Below are 17,500 nucleotides of genomic sequence, written 5' to 3' on the forward strand. Positions count from 1 at the left end.
AGAAACAATATTATATTAAGAATATACAAACTCAATGCCAATTGGTAGAACATAACAACATAAGAATAAAGGAGACTGCAAGAGACCATAAGGCTGACACTAGGCAGCTCCATATCCATCACCATCTGTCGTCCCCATCCATAAAGTTGTCTAATCGTTTGTTAAAACAACTCATAGTTTCAGCGCTTACTACATGGTTACTAAGTTTATTCCATTCATCGACCACCCTATTAATAAACCAATTCTTGCCTTTTTCCTTCTTAAATCTGAATTTGTCCAGTTTATACCCATTACTGCGAGTCCTGCCCTGTTGTTTTATTATGATAGGGGGTGGCTTGATTTTATATTTGTGAATTCCAAATCAAAGATAGTTCAAAATGGCATTGGCTGCTAAAGGAGCAATAAAAAGAAATAAAGATACAAGGCTGCGGTGATAGGGACATGCTGAGAAATGTTTGTAAGAAACGAAGCGTTGAGAAATTATTATATATCAATTCCACTTTCTTCAAAAGGTCTGGGTGAGACGACTGACCCTTAAACGTTGGTTTCATTTAATACTCATCCTAGTTTCTTACATAGTACATCATCCCTCAATTTCCAAATAAATAAATATATTGAATTGCATTTGTTGCATTCTGCAGACAGTAAAGATCACCAAGTCATATCGAACTGCATCTAGCAATTGTTTAAATTAATGAAACTCCAAAATATTATATCTATGTTGTCCTTGGAGGACAGAGATACTAATTTTTTTGCAGCATCAATAGTCAAAGAAAGTCTACATCAAGAAAGTACTGAAAATTTAATCATATTGACATCATATGTAAACCTAGATAACATAGTAACAAGTGGCAATTTTTTTTCAGCTTTAAGTTATGACCAAAACTACATGGACGTCACCAGATGAAAAAACAAGGATCCAAACATATCATACCTTATAGAATAAGACATTTAGAAGTGTTTGGAAGGATGTAAGGGCTTTTAGTTTTAGGGAAGATGAATGTGATAGTGATATTTTCTTGCTGTCTCCAAACTTGAATCTAATTAAAGGCTACTAAGGGCTATAGAGTAAAAAAGAATTGAAATGGAACAAAACCTAGTTAAAGACATAGATAATACGTTTTCTGTAATTGAGATGACGAAAGAAGAGGAGGAGACCAATATTGAGGATGAATGGAGGAAGATTGAGGAAGTGGTTAAAGAAGCAGCTGAGCAAGTAATTGGTTTCAATGAAAGACAGAATAAAAATACACTATTTGAAAGTAAATTTGAGAGAGTGGTACATACATTTACCAACGGCTTTTCTCCTTTACAAGGGAGGTAGCCAAAGTCAAAGGCATCAAATCCACTCCCACCCATTCCATCCCCAAATACTTCAATCACATTTACCACCCTTCCTCCCTCTTACTTTGGCTCTTCCTGGATGACGGGTCATCCCTGTATCTCGCCCACTGCCCTGGGTCAGAAGCAATGTAGCAAGACACAGCACATACACAGTCAAAATATCATTCATATATACTCCCTTACCCCCCATCCCCCACCCATTCCCTTCCATGCATCAAAGCATCATCCATACACAATCATTCTCTACTCACACCAGTCTACTGTCTTCTCCCTTCCTTCCTCAACAGACATTCCTCTCTTTCCCAATACCCCTTTTACCCCATCCATTTATCTCATCCTTGGTCGCCCCCTCATATTCACTCCATTCACCTCTGCCTTCTACACTTGCTTTACTAATCTTTCTTCACTCATTCTTTCCATGTGTGCAAACCATCCCAAAACGCTTTCATCAACCTTATCTTTCAACTCTCTTTCCATTTCAGCTCTCCTTCTCACCTACTCATTTCTCACTCTACCCAGCCTAGTAACCCCTACAATACTTCTCAAGTATTTAATCTCAAAAAACATTTAAACTCTACTTCTCTTCCTCTTTTCTGTTCCATGTTTCTGTACCGTACAGTGCTGTGGGCACAATCACTCCTCTTAGCATCTCTTCTCAAATGTCTATTTCTCATTACACTTTTTAATCGCCCAAGGCATTTACTTGCTTCTCTTAATCTACATTCTACCTCCACCTTCACTACTCCCAAGAATCTACATTTATCTTCACCTTCCTTCTTTTGCACACCTTGACAAACTCCGTCACTATCTTCCTTAATACCTACAAGCTCAGTGTCGTCAGTAAACAACAACTGGCTTATCTCCCACTTTTCTCCATTTTCTTTAACAATCACCAATCCACAGCCATGTGTTTACCTCTCACATCACACCATCCATGTATAAATTAAACAGCCAATGCAATATAACACATCCCTGACGAAGTCCCACCTTTACCTTAAATCACTCTATCTCTCCATTTCTAATTTTAACACAGCTTCTACTACTCTAGCAAAAACTCTTGACTGCTCTCAACAGATTTCCTCCTATCCCATATATTTGTAATACCTCCCACAGTGCCATCCTTTCCACCCTGTCATAAGCCTTTTCCAAATCCATAAAGGCCTAAAAAAAAATCATTGCCTTTTTCTAAACCTTTCTCACATACCTGCCTTCCCACAAAAATCTGATCCCCGCAACCCTTACTTCTCCTAAACCCACAATGTTCCTCAACTATTACTCCCTCCCTTCCTCTCCTAATCCTATCAATCAAAACCCCATAAGCCTTCAAAACTACACAAAACAAACTGATCCCTCTGAAACTACTACACTCACACTTGTCCCCAATTCCCTTGTAAAGTGGAACTATAAAGACGCTCGTCTAGTCCTCATGCACTATACCCTCTTTTAGACAAACATTAAACAACTTCACCAACCATTCCACCATCACTGTACCTCCCTCTTTTAGACACTCCGCATGACACCCATCCAATCCAGGTACCTTTCTTGGTCTCGTAGTTTTTATAGCTCCTTTCACCTTATCTCTCCATATTTCTCTTCCATTTTCCTCGTTCGTCATGGTCCTTTTCTTAGCATATCCCATTGCAACTACCTTTTCATCCCTATCCTCCCTCATATTTAGCAACTCCTTGAAATACTCTGCCCATCTTCCTCTTACTGCCGTCTCTTCCGTTATCATCTCTACATCTGCACCTTTTGCATTTTCTTCTCTAATTGATTTTCCCCTAGTCCTCTCTTAGTTTCCTTCCAAAACATTTTTATTACTTAAAAAAAAAAAAAAAATCTGTCAAATTCTTACCCCATTTCACATCTGCTCTCCTCTTTGTCTTCTTTATCTTATGCTTTACTTTTCTTCTCTTTTGTTTGTAGCTCTCATGTGATTCTCTCGTCCTATTATGTAACCGAACTGTAAATGCTCGTTTCTTTTCCTCCAAAACCTTCCTTGCTTCATCATTCCTCCAGTCACTACCCTTCCTTCTATTTCCCCTCATCCTCCTTGTTCCACACACCATCTTTGCACACCCTGAGACTCCCTTCTTGAAACATCCCTACTCCTCCACTCCTAGTTCTACTCTATCCTTTACTCCCCCAACTCTTCTCTCAGCTTCTTCTTGTGCTACTTCTCATTTTCTTTCTCATTTAAGCAGTTTATTTAAGCACCTCCCTACCTTTTGTCCTTTTCCTCTTTCTCCATCTATCCTCCATTCTAAATTTACCTTCCACCAAAAGATGATCTGATATTCCCCCACTCTCTCCCCTAAGAACATTTACATCCAAAACTGTTCCTACTCCTCTCCTTGTTACCACTATATAGTCCATGAAACCCCTATCTACCACCCTTTCACCCACCATCCTCTCCCATGTGTACTTATGCTTGACTTTCTTTCTAACCGCTGTATTTTCTATCATTAGCTCTCTTTCTAGTCACATCTTCACCATTATATCTCCACTATGATTTTTTCCTGGAACTTCATACTTCCTAACCACTTCGTCTATTGGCTTATCTCCTACCCTAGCATTAAGATCTCCCAATACCACTGCATTTACATTTCTCCCTAATCCCTCTAAACACTCATTTATATCCATCCAAAAAGCCTCCCTTTCCTTTATAATCTTCCCACTACCAGAACCATATCCACTTACAAAAACCCACATTTCCCTTACCAGTATTGTCTTCATCCACATTAACCTTGATGAAATCGCATTCCACTCCACAACACGTTCACCCGTCTCTTCACTTATTAGTATAGCCAACCATTCTCTCTTTTGTCCTCCCTTCACTCTTAACACCTTCCCAACTACATTCCCAAACTCAAACTCGCCCCTCCCTTTCAAATTTCAATGCCAACACATCAATTTTTCTTCTCACAAACATACTGCCGCCTATTCCCTTTTACTTTCATCTGTAACACATCCATGCACATTAAAAAGCCCAAACCTTAGGATTCTAGTTGGAAAACTCCTCCCAGAACCTATTATGCTTTTTTTTTTTTTTTTTTTTTTTTTTTTTTTTTTTTTACAAATGGCCCCTTTTAGGCTACAGAGAATAGGATGCCTAGTTCTATCCCTGTTTCGTTTTTGTCACATTTTACGATTCAAATGGGAACACCTGGTGTCAGTTTCCCTCTCCCCAACCACATGGTTCGGCCAAAGGGAAAATGAATACTAAGAGAAGTAATACAGGGCAGTATTAAGAGTGGGGGATAGCATAACAAAGGGGCAGTCGTAGTATAATAAAATATCATTATTTCTCTATGAGACTGAGATTTACTCTAACACAGACAAAATGATGTGTGACTCTGGTCCGTAGGGGCTCCACATATAGACCCTAAAGTATCAGCTGCATGCTACTGAGCAGCTTTTAACCCCACAGTAACATGCAGCCAATACCCCAAGACGGGGGCAAAAAGAGTAATAAAAAAGGAAAACTAACAAAGTCCAGATAGGTCGTATAGGCTGATGTAGAATTGACAAGAATATTACAAGACACTACGAGGAAAGCTAAAAGAATTAATAAGAAGAAATAAAATAGCTAAATGAAGAGTTAGATGAAATAGAGCAATATGATCGAAATAGTATTCCGAGAGTACTAAAAGAGTGCACATCTGAAAGCTGTGAGCAGTTAATGATAGTGTTTAGTAAACCGATTGACAATGGATGCCTACCTCTTTCATGAGGGCAGACAAACGTTGTTTCTATTTCTAAAAGGGTGATAAATATTGTAATTATAGTTGACGTCCGTTAAAGGTAAAATGCAGGCATCATTAATGGCAAATTGTATCAGGGAACATTTACCGATATATAATCTGATTCGTAACTTACATCACGTGTTCACCAAGGGTAGGTCTTGTGTAACTAATGATATATCCTTTTACACTAATGTCTACAAGGTGGCAGAAAACAATGATAGGTACGATGTTATACAACTCGACTTCAGTAAAGGGCTCGACAGTCCCTCCAGAGACTACTGAATAAAATCAAAGCCCAAAGCATAGGAGGAAAAGTGTTGGAATGGATTCGAGCATGAATTACTGATAGAAAACAGCAAGTCTCCATTAACCATGTAAAATCCATATTGTGTAGTACTACTAGTGGAGTTCCTCAGGGCTCGGTTTTGTGTCCCTTATTGTTTATTATGTATATAAACGACATGGGTAATAGGATTAATAGTAAACAGCAAACAGCACTAAAGTAGGACATCATATTAGGTTGGTGAAGGTGTTGCGGTACTGTAGCAGGATCCTAATATATTGTTTGTATGGTTGTAGAAATGGCAAATGAACTGCAATATATCAAAGTGCAGTGTGTTACAAACAAAAGTCTAGAGGCAATTATTGAACTCTAGCGACAGTTAGACCCATCATTAACTATGTTGTACAGCTTTGGTCCCCGTCCTATAGAATGGATATCAATGGAATTTGGAATGCTTGAAATGCGTCTTACAATGATATGCATTACAAACACAAAATCAATAATAAAAGTTGATGAAAGATACGTGCGGTGTTTCGAAATCGAGACTGGCCTGAGACAATGCTGCGAATTGTCTTGCATGCCGTTTAACTTGTTGATGGGGAAAATGACTAGAACAATGATGAATGGAGAGTGAGGACGTACACTGGATTAAATTATCTAATATATGTAGATAATGTGGACACGATTTCTAAAAGTAAAGATGATCTGGGGGATCTATGTATTCCTTTAAAAGAGATAGCAAATAATTCTTATCTAAAGGTACGATAAACTTTTAGAAGATAATAATATCAACGAATAAAAAAAAGGATTAATATAAGAATTAATTCGGCAAATAAGTGTTTATTTCTATCAAAGAAGAACAAGAATTTGAGGATATATACAACTATTTATAAAACGATCATAAGGCCCTTGCGCTTGTGAGACATGAAGTTCAACAAATGAATGGAACACAAATGCCTTTTTTATGATATATTATCAGAACAAATTGTCTTGCGGGTTTTTGATAAAGATAAAAGCAGATGATGAATAGGACACACAACTGAAATAAGCTGGATATGTGGCACGTATGGAAGACATAGAATACCGTGGAGGAAAACATGCAGACCTAGAATTAGGATGGACAACGTACAGGCAGAAAAGAAAATTAAACCTGGATGAAAGCTACACAGGAAACGAGTATGTGGAGAGGCATGGAGGACCAGAATTAAGTGGCAGTTCAAGATCCAAAAGAGTGAGTAATTACTGACAATTACAAATTTGTCCCCATTTATAGAACTGGTAACAATGAATATGAAAGTATCAGTAATAAGTGTTACGGTATACTAAAGATACTCTTCCTTCTCACCATGAGCACTGTCATGATAGTATAATAGTCATAGTTTAATATTCATACTAGCAGCATTGTAAGTACTAATGCATTTATATATTTGTATCTGTGGATTTTGAGTTACATTTTCTAATTATTTATTATGAAAATAAGAATTCTCGTTGGGGGCCATAAAATGAAAGTGATGTGGTGCAGGAAGTGATGTGAGGAGAAAGACGAAGCCCAGATGAAGGAGAAGAATGTAGAGGAGGATGAGTACGAAGAAGAGAAGGAGGAGGAGGAGGAGGAGGAAGAGGGGGCATATTTTGTTCGTATAAATGCGTCGACTTTGTTTGACGTCCCACACACTTCGACTCGCTTCGACTTCGACATCGACTTCGACTCCACTGCGATGGGCTCTCCTAGCAACATGATAGTTGCTCTTCTATTACGTGAGTCTCCATCCTGCAGTCTACGTCGATTGCAAAAGAAAAAAGGGTCACATTCTATCATAACGTTACTATTATAGTTTGCTGAAATATTGTTTTATTCAGTTTCAGTGTTCCTGAAGGGGGTTGTGTGCGCTCAGTTGAACGGCTACAGTTATCAAGCACCCACCTACAATGGAGGGCTCAATGGCAATGGAGAAACCAACGGGCATGGTGGTCTCAATGGCAATGGAGTCTACAATGGCAATGGAGTGTTAAACGGCAACGGAGGCTATAACGGTAATGGAGTGTTAAATGGCAACGGAGGCTACAATGACAATGGAGGAATCAACGGGCATGGGGGTCTCAACGGCAACGGAGGCTACAACGGTAACGGAGGGTTAAATGGTAATGGTGGCTACAACGGCAACGGGGGCCTCAATGGCTATGGATATGGCCTTAATGGCAACGGAAATGGTAATTGAGGACTTAATGGAAACGATGCCATTAACGGCAATGGAGTCGCCAGTGACTACGGAGGCCTCAATGGTAACGGATTCATCAACGGCAACGGATTCGCCAATGGCCTCAATGGCAACGGAAACGGGGGCCTGAATGGTAACGGAGCCTTCAACGGAAACGGCGCGTCTCTCTTTGACCTGGGCGTCAGCATTCCCGGAGGAGGCGTGCCCGGCCAGGACTACCCGCTTCTCTCCCACGTTCCTGAGACGGGCTTTGCTTGCGAGGGCACTGGTTACCTCTACGGCTACTTCGCCGACACCACTCCTGATGTCGGCTGCCAGGTCTTCCACATCTGCCAGACGCGTCCCAACGGCTACCAGCTCGACTCGTTCCTGTGTCCCAACGGCACCATCTTCAACCAGCAGTACCTCGTGTGCGACTGGTGGTACAACGTCGACTGCTCTCAGGCCACCGACTTCTACTCCGTCAACCAGTTCTTTGGACAAATCACAGATCTCCAACTTGTAGCCTCACCCCCTAGTGGCAACGGCATTCTTAACGGCAATGGAAATGGCAACGGTGTCCTCAACGGAATCTCCAACGGATACAACGGTAATGGAAACGGATACACAACAAACGGTGCTTCAAACGGTGTTGTCAATGGTATCATCAACGGCAATGGCAATGGTCTTCTCAATGGAAACGGGAATGGATACGGCTTAAATGGAAACGGCAATGGTAATGGCCTTGTCAACGGCAATGGAAATGGCAATAGGATCTCTAATGGGAACGGCAGCGGATACAGTAATGGAAACGGGAACAGTAACGTATTCAGTAATGGAAACGGGAACGGTAACGGATACAGTAATGGAAACGGGAACGGTAACGGATACAATAATGGAAACGGGAACGCATACAGTAATGGAAATGGGAACGGTAACGGATACAGTAATGGAAATGGGAATGGTAACGGATACAATAATGGAAATGGGAACGGTAACGGATACAGCAATGGAAATGGGAACGGTAACGGTTACAGCAATGGAAATGGGAACGGTAACGGTGACAGTAATGGAAATGGGAACGGCAACGGAAACACTAATGGCATTGCCAATGGAAACGGCAATGGCTTCACCAACGGAAATGGTAATGGCAACGGCTACACCTCAAATGGTTATGGCAACGGCAACGGCAACGGAAACGGGTTCAACGGACACCCATTGAATGGTGCATCCGCTCCCTCGAGTCTTTACGGACCTCCGCTATGAGACCTCTCAAACTAAAGAGCAAAGATTCGTCCCCGAGAGATGTTTATCGTTATACAATTTTGGTTTTGTCATGCATCCATGTACACAAAGATATGTATATATATTTTTGTAATGAATAATGTGTTACTAAACAATAAAGAAATTAAACATTAATGCGCTGCTTTTATTGTGTAATAATTTTAATACAAGCGGTTCTGATAATATGTTTATGGTATTTGGACTTCTTTTCAATATTTTTTATATGAACGAGTTAAGATGATTCTCTGCAATGTCCGTATTCCATAATTACCACAAACATATCTCAATTACTAGTTCCATTAATATTTAATGATGATATTGCTTAATTAGTAACCTCATATCAGCTACTTCCAAGCGACTATTTTATAGACATATATTCATATGTACACGCATAGGCACACACACACACACACACACATACACACACACACACACAAACACACACACACACACACACACACACATATAGATATATATATATATATATATATATATATATACGATTTATCAACCACAATGCACTTTAATTCTAAGCCATATAGGCGCATGCAGAAATTGTAACGTGGTACGCCCGAGGACTCGAACCTATGCGGCGAGAACGTTACCAGTGCATAGTGGCTTAGACCAATACACCATCTAGAGAGATATAAGTTCAGCGCAAGCTTTCTCATATATCTGTATGCTCGAGTTCATACACATACACGAAAGTTTGCGTTCAACCCACCTCCACTATGACAGTACATTGTTAAGTATACGAACGCGGGAAAGTATTTGTACAACACTGAATGGGTCCCAGTGATTAGAGATACATTTTTATCAACCACAATGCACTTTAATTCTAAGCCATATAGGCGCATGCAGAAATTGTAACGTGGTACGCCCGAGGACTCGAACCTATGCGGTGAGAACGTTACCAGTGCCGAGTGACTTAGACCAATACACCATCAAGAGAGATATAAGTTCAGCGCAAGCTTTCTCATATATCTGTATGCTCGAGTTCATACACATACACGAAAGTTTGCGTTCAACCCACCTCCACTATGACAGTACATTGTTAAGTATACGAACGCGGGAAAGTATTTGTACAACACTGAATGGGTCCCAGTGATTAGAGAAATATTTATATCAACCACAATGCACTTTAATTCTAAGCCATATATTCATATATACACGCATAGGCAAACACACACACACACACACACACACACACACACACACACACACACACACGCACATACGTATATGTATATATAATGGCAAAAGAAACAATAGTATATTAAGAATATACAAATTCAATGCCAATTGGTAGTGATAGGGGGTGGATTCATTTTATTTTTCTTAAGTCCAAATCAAAGAGAGTTCAGAAGGGCATTGGTTGCTGAAGGAGCAATGAAAAGAAATAAAGATGCAAGACAGCGGGGATAGGGACATGCTGAGAAATGTTTGTAAGGAACGAAGCTCCAAGAAAGTATAATATATTAATTACACTTTCTTCAAAAGGTCTGGGTGAGACGACTGACCCTTAAACGTTGGTTTCATTTAATAATCATCCTAGTTTCTTACTTAGTACATCATCCCTCAATTTCCAAATAAATAAAAATATTGAATTGCATTTGTTGGATTCTGCAGACAGTAAAGATCACCAAATCATATCGAACCGCATCTATTAATTGTTTGAATTAATGAAACTCCAAAATGTTATATCTATTTTGTCCTTGGAGGACAGAGAAACTAAGTTTTTTGCGGCATCAATAGTCAAAGAAAGTCTGCATCAAGAAAGTACTGAAAATTTAATCATATTGGTATCGTATGTAAACATAGATAACTTAGTAACAAGTGGATTTTTTTCAGCTTAAAATTATAACCAAAACTACATGGACGTCATCAGATGGAAGAGCAAGGATCCAAACAAATTATATTTTACCAAATAAGAAATTTAGAAGTGTTTCCAAGGATGTAAGGGCTTTTAATTTTAGGGAAGATTAGTGTGATAGTGATATTTTCTTACTGTCTCCAAACTTGAATCTAATTAAAGACTACTAATGACTATAGAGTAAAGAAGAATTGAAATGGAACAAAACCTAGTAAGACCGAATGAACATAGATAATACGTTTTCTGTAATTGAGATGACGGAAGAAGAGGAGGAGACCAATATTGAGGATGAATGGAGGAAGATTGAGGAAGTGGTTAAAGAAGCAGCTGAGCAAGTAATTGGTTTCAATGAAAGACAAAATAAAAATACATTATTTGAAAGGGAATTTGAGAAACTGGTGCATAAATTTACCAACGGCTTTTCCCCTTTACAAGAGAGGTAGCCAAAACCAAGGGCATAAAATCCACTCCCACCCATTCCATCGCCAAATACTCGAATCACATTCACCACCCTCCCTCCCTCTTACCTTGGCTCCTCCTGGATGACGGGTCATCCCTGTATCTCGCCCACTGACCTGGGTCAGAAGCAATGTAGCAAGACACAGCACATCCACAGCAAGGCCGCTTCTTCGGGCTGAGTCAAAATATCATTCATATATACTCCCTTATCCCCCATCCCCCACCCGTTCCCCTCTATGTATCACAGAATCATCCATACACAACCCTTCTCCACTCACCCCTATTTTCTGCTTCTCCCTTCCTTCCTCAACAGACATTCCCCTGTTTACTAATCCCCCTTTTACCCAATCCATCTATCTCATCCTTGGTAGCCCCCTCATATTCACTTCATTCACCTCTGCCTTCTACACTTGCTTTACTAACCTTTCTTCACTCATTTTTTCCATGTGTCCAAACCATCCCAGAACGCTTTCATCAACCTTATCTTTCAACTCTTTTTCCATTTCAGCTCTCCTTCTCATCTACTCATTTCTCACTCTACCCAGCCTAGTAACCCCTACAATACTTCTCAAGTATTTCATCTCAAAAAACATTTAAACTCTACTTCTCTTCCTCTTTTATGTTCCACGTTTCTGTACCGTACAGTGCTGTCGGCACAATCACTCCTCTTAGCATATATTCTCAAATGTCTATTTCTCATTACACTTTTTAATCGCCCAAGACATTTACTTGCTTCTCTTAATGTACATTCTAACTCCACCTTCACTACTCCCAAGAATCTAAAACTATCTACTTCCTCCATTCTCTCTCCATTGATGTTCACTTCCAAGTTGCTGCTATCCTCTCCCCTTGTACATCTCATCACCTGACTTTTACCCACATTTATCTTCACCTTCTTCCTCTCGCACACCTTCCCATACTCCGTCACTAACTTCCTTAATACCTCCTCTGATCCTGCTACAAGCTCAGTGTCGTCAGTAAACAACAACTGTCTTATCTCCCATTGTCTCCATTTTCTTTAACCATCTCCAATCCATAGCCTTGTGTTTACCTCTCACATCACACCAACCATGTATAAATTAAACAGCCAATACGATATAACACATCCCTGACGAAGTCCCACCTTTACCTTAAATCACTTACTCTCTCCATTTCGTATTTTAACACAGCCTCTACTCCTCTAGCAAAAACTCTTATCTGCTCTCAACAGATTTTCTCCTATCCCATATATTTGTAATACCTCCCACAGTGCCATCCTTGCCACCCTGTCATAAGCATTTTCCAAATCCATAAAGGCCTCCAAAAAATCATTGCCTTTTTCTAAACCTTTCTCACATACCTGCCGTCCCACAAACATCGGATCCCCGCACCCCTTACTGCTCCTAAACCCACGCTGTTCCTCAACTATTACTTCCTCCCTTCCTCTCCTAATCCTCTTGATCAAAACACCATAAGCCTTCAAAGCTACACTCAACAAACTGATCCCTCTGAAACTACTACGCTCACACTTGTCCCCATTTCCATTGTAAAGTGGAACTATAAAGACGCTCGTCTAGTCCTCATGCACTATACCCTCTGAAACTACTACCCTCAGAAACGACTACCCTCACACTGCTCCCCAACTCCCTTGTAAAGGGGAACTACAAAGACGCTCGTCGAGGCCTCATGCACAATACCCTCTTTTAGACACACAGTAAACACCTTCCCCAACCCTTCCACCATCACTGTACCTCCCTCTTTCAGACACTCTGCATGACACCCATCTAATCCAGGTACCTTGCCTGCTCTCGTAGTTTTTATAACTCCTCTCTCCTTATCTCTCCATATTTCTCTTCCATTTTCCTCGTTCGTCATGGTCATTTTTTTTAGCACATCCCATTGCAATTACCTTTTCATCCCTATCCTCCCTCACATTCAGCAATTCCCTATAATACTCTGCCCATCTTCCTCTTACTGCGGTCTTTTCCATTATCATCTCTACATCTGTACCTTTTACATTTTCTTCTCTAATTGATTTGTCCTTATTCCTCTTTTAGTTTCCTTCCAAAACATTTTTATTACTTTAAAAAAAAAAAATCTGTCATATTCTTACCGCATTTCACATCTTTGCCTTCTTTATTAATGCTTTACTTTTCTTCTCTTTTTTTTTTTTTTGTACCTCTCATGTGATTCCTTCGTCCTATTTTATAACCGAACTGTAAATGCTCGTTTCTTTTCCTCCAAAGCCTTCTTTGTTTCACCATCCCTCCAGTCACTACCCTTCCTTCTATTTCCCCTCACCCTCCTTGTTCCACACACCATATTTGCACACCCTGAGACTCACTCCTTGAAACATCCCTACTCCTCCATTCCTAGTTCTGCTCTATCCTTCACTCCCTCCTTCTCTTCTCTCAGCTTCTTCTTGTACTCCACCTTTTCTTTCTCATTTAAGTAGTTTACTTTAAGCACTTCCGTACCTTCTGTCCATTTTATATTTCTCAATCTATCCTCCATTCTCAATTTACCTTCCACCAAAAGATGATCTAATATTCCCCCACTCTCTCTCCTAAGAACATTTACATCCAAAACTGTTCCTACTCCTCTCCTTGTTACCACTATATAATCCATGAAACCCTTATCTACCACCCTTTCACCCACCATCCTCTCCCATGTGCTTGACTTTCTCTCTAACCGCTATATTTTCTATCATTAGCTCTCTTTCTAGACACATCTCCACCATTATATCTCCACTATGATTTTTTCCTGGAACTTCATTATTCCTAACCACTTCGTCTATTGGCTTATCTCCTACCCTAGCATTAAGATTTCTCCCTAATTCCATCCAAAAAGCCTCCCTTTCCTCTATAATCTTCCCACTACCAGAACCATATCCACTTACAAAAACACACATTTCCCTTACCAGTTTTGTCTTCATCCACATTAACCTTGATGAAATCTCATTCCACTCCACAACACGTTTACCCATCTCTTCACTTATTAGTATGGCCACTCATTCTCTCTTTTGTCCTCCCTTCACTCTTAATACCTTCCCAACTACATTCCCAAACTCAAACTCGCCCCTCTCTTTCAACTTAGTTTCACTTAATGCCAACACATCCATCTTTCTTCTCACAAACATACTGCCGCCTATTCCCTTTTATTCTCATCTGTAACACATCCATGCACATTAAAAAACCCAAACCTTAGGATTCTGGTTGGAAAACTCTTCCCAGAACCTATATATATATACATATATATATATATATATATATATATATATATATATATATATATATATATATATTTTTTTTTTTTTTTTTTTTTTTTTTACAAATGATCCCTTTTAGGAGTGGGGGGATAGCATAACAAAGGGGCAGTCGTAGTATAATAAAATATCATTATTTCTCTATGAGACTATGCATAGAGTTCCTCTACCACAGACAAAATGATGTGTGGCTCTGGTCAATAGGGGCTCCCCATATATACCCTAAAATATCAGCTGCATGCTACTGAGCAATTTTTAACCCCACAATAGCATGCAGCCAATACCCCATGACGGGGGCAAAGAGAGTGATAAAAAAGGAAAACTAACAAAGGCTGATGTAGAATTGATCAGAATATTACAATACGAAGAAAGCTAAAAGAATCAATAAGAGGAAATAAAATATCTAAATGAAGAGTTAGATGAAATAGAGCAATATGATTGAAATAGTATTCCGAGAGTACTATAAGAGTGCACATCTGAAAGCTGTGAGCAGTTAATGAAAGTGTTTAGTAAACCGATTGACAATGGATTCCTACTTCTTTCATGGGGGCAGACAAACGTTGTTTCTATTTCTAAAAGGGTGATAAATCTTGTGATTAAATTTGACCTCATCTGAATTTGAAATGCAGGCATCATTAATGGCAAATTGAATCAGGGAACATTTAGCGACATATAATCTAATTCGTAACTTACATCACGTGTTCAACAAGGGTAGGTCGTTTTTAAGAAATATTATATCCTTTTATAGTAAGGTCTACAAGATGGCAGAAAACAATGATAGGTACGATGTTATACAACTCGACTTCAGTAAAGGGCTCGACAGTCCCTCCAGAGGCTACTGAATAAAATAAAAGCCCATAGCATAGGAGGAAAAGTGTTGGAATGGATTCGAGCATGAATTACTGATAGAAAACAGCAAGTCTCCATTAACCATGTAAAATCCATATGGTGTAGTACTACTAGTGGAGTCCCTCGGGGCTCGGTTTTGTGTCCCTTATTTTTTATTATGTATATAAATGACATGGGCAGTAGGATTAATAGTAAACAGCAAACAGCACTAAAATAGCACATCATATTAGGTTGGGGAAGGTGTTGCGGTACTGTAGCAGGATCCTAATACATTGTTTGTATGGTTGTAGAAATGGCAAATGAACTGCAATATATCAAAGTGCAGTGTGTTACAAACAAAAGTGTAGAGGCAATTATCGAACTCTATCTAGCGACAATTAGACCCATCATTAACTATGTTGTACAGCTTTGGTCCCCGTCCTATAGAATGGATATCAATGGAATTTGGAATGCTTGAAATGCGTCCTACAATGATTTGCATTACAAACACAAAATCAATAATAAAAGTTGATGAAAGATACGTGCGGTGTTTCGAAATCGAGACTGCCCTGAGACAATGCTGCGAATTGTCTTGCATGCCGTTTAACTTGTTGATGGGGAAAATGACTAGAACAATGATGAATGGAGAGTGAGGACGTAAACTGGATTAAATTATCTAAAATATGTAGATAATGTGGACACGATTTCTAAAGTAAAGATGATCTGGGGGATCTATATATTCCTTTAAAAGAGATAGCAAATAATTCTTATCTAAAGGTACGATATACTTTTAGAAGATAATAATATCAACGAATAAAAAAAAGGATTAATATAAGAATTAATTCGGCATATAAGTGTTTATTTCTATCAAAGTAGAACAAGAATTTGAGGATATATACAATTATCTATAAAACGATCATAAGGCCCTTTTGCTTGTGCGACATTAAGTTCAACAAAATGAATGGAACACAAATGCCTTCTTTATGATATATTATCAGAACAAATTGTCATGAAGGTTTATGATAAAGATAAAAGCAGATGATGAATACGGAAAACAACTGAAATAAGCTGCATATGTGGCACGTATGGAAGACAGAATATCGCGGAGGAACAGATGCAGACCTAGAATTTGGTTGATGGACAGCGTAGAGGCAGAAAAGAAAAGTAAACCTGGATGAAAGCTACACAGGAAACGAGTATGTGGAGAGGCATGACGGACCAGAATTAAGTGGTAGTTCAAAATCCAAAAGAGTGAGTGATTACTGACAGTTACAATTTTGCCCCCATTTATAGAACTAGTTACAATGAATATGAAAGTACCAGTAATAAGTGTTACAGTGTACTAAAGATACTCTTCCTTTTGACTATGAGAACTGTCATGATAGTATAATATTCATAGTTTAATATTCATACTAGCATCATTGCAAGTACTAATGAATTCATACATTTGTATCTGTGGATTTTGAGTTACATTTTCTAATTATTATTATGAAAATAAGAATTCTCGTTGGGGGCCATGAAATGGAAGTGATGAGATGTAGGAAGTGGTGTGATGAGACAGACGAAGTGCAGATGAAGGAGAAGAATGGAGAGGAGGAGGAGGACGAGGAGGAGGAGGAGGAGGGGCATATTTTGTTCGTATAAATACGACGACTTTGTTTGACGTCCCACACACTTCGACTCGCTTCGACTTCGACATCGACTTTGACTCCACTGCGATGGGCTCTCCTAGCAACATGATAGTTGCTCTCCTATTACGTGAGTCTCCCTTTTGCAGTCTATGTCAATTGCAAAAGAAAAAAGGGTCACGTTCTATCATAACGTTACTATTATAGTTTGCTGAAATATTTTTCTACTCAGTTTCAGTGTTCCTGAAGGGGGTTGTGTGCGCTCAGTTGAACGGCTACAGTTATCAAGCACCCGCCTACAATGGAGGGCTCAATGGCAATGGAGGAACCATCGGGAATGGTGGTCTTAATGGCAATGGAGGCTACAATGGCAATGGAGTGTTCAATAGCAACGGAGGCTACAATGGCAATGGAGTGTTAAACGGCAACGGAGGCTACAACAGTAATGGAGGGACAAATGGCAACGGAGGCTACAACGGCAATGGAGTAATCAACGGACATGGGGGTCTCAACGGCAACGGAGGCTACAACGGTAACGGAGGGTTAAATGGTAATGGTGGCTACAACGGCAACGGGGGCCTCAACGGATATGGTAATGGTAACGGATATGGCC

The 17,500-nt window shown here is 39.5% G+C and overlaps 2 pseudogenes; both read left to right on the forward strand.

Annotated features, from left to right (window-relative positions):
- The first annotated feature begins 6,439 nt into the window (after positions 1–6,439).
- On the forward strand, positions 6,440–8,837 carry LOC143028787 (uncharacterized; annotated as a pseudogene).
- Positions 8,838–16,995: 8,158 nt separating this feature from the next.
- The window catches only part of LOC143028788 (uncharacterized), a 1,794-nt pseudogene continuing 1,289 nt past the window's right edge, over positions 16,996–17,500 (forward strand).

Source organism: Oratosquilla oratoria, chromosome 10 (assembly GCF_046742065.1).
Source record: "Oratosquilla oratoria isolate Oo_2021 chromosome 10, ASM4674206v1, whole genome shotgun sequence".
In the NCBI taxonomy this organism is placed as follows: domain Eukaryota; kingdom Metazoa; phylum Arthropoda; class Malacostraca; order Stomatopoda; family Squillidae; genus Oratosquilla; species Oratosquilla oratoria.